Raw genomic sequence first — 1045 nt, forward strand, 5'->3', positions numbered from 1 at the left:
CTCCCTCTACGGTGCAGTAGCCAGTGCAGCTAGCTAAGAGTCCCAGGCCCGGCTTCAAAGCCACCACATGGCTTTCTCTCCAGGTGTTCTTACCAATTCCTGAAATCCTCAGGTTCTTTTCAAATTTCAGACTTCTCTGAGTATTCCATCTCATGTTTCCTTCATTTCGTTTCCCTAAGCCATCCTGCCCAATACACAAGGAGTAAGGTTTTTCTGTGGTTGAAATGCACATAGCTAATACTAACTATCCTGTCTCTGATTCCTCAGCCTTATTTCTGCGTGCTCCAGCTGATTTTTTAACTGCCACTATCTCTTTCTGAAGGCTTTTTCAGCAGCCTAGAAGGCTTCTCTACCCTCTGCATGGCAGGCTGAAAGAGCTAGGGAGTAACACCTCTGGGAGTGGCTCTGAATAAAACTGATGGGAGTTGGTGTATAAGTACCCCAACTCTCTTACCTCTTGAGCAAGGTAACTAAGTTATGTGATTTATGTGGTTCCCCAGAGTTTACCCACCAGATTAAACTCCAACCACCCACAGTGGTGGCTGTCTTGATAACACGCTCTATTAACTGCTTTATTTTCCCTGTATTACTTGCCTCCTCCCCTGTAGGAATTTCCTGAGGTCAACTCCTGAATAAACTACTTGTATCAGAATCTTTGTATCAACATTTGCTTCGGAAGGGAACTCAAATTAAGATACTCATCTTCTGTGTATAGCTCTTCTTAGCCCTTAGTAATTCATTTAGAAAGTGTAGGGTGTTTAACAAGAGTAATGACTGGATAGCAAGCATATTATTGATCTGTTCTTAGAAATTCTATTACCTCTGTGAATAGTTAGTCGGTGGTGTAACTGAATTAGAGTATTCTGCACTGGGAATCCCTAGCTCTTCCAGGCTACCATACTGAGGGTAGAAAAGCCTCTGAAAGCTAATTAACAAAAGAAATTTTCTTATATCACCAATAGCTATGGTATTGGGTATTATTATTAGGCAGAGGTTACAAGGTTCTCAAGTGTTTGGTAAGGCCAAAGCTGGTGCCCAAGCTATT

The sequence above is a fragment of the Cebus imitator genome, unplaced genomic scaffold (assembly GCF_001604975.1).
Source record: "Cebus imitator isolate Cc_AM_T3 unplaced genomic scaffold, Cebus_imitator-1.0 Scaffold376, whole genome shotgun sequence".
NCBI lineage: Eukaryota > Metazoa > Chordata > Mammalia > Primates > Cebidae > Cebus > Cebus imitator.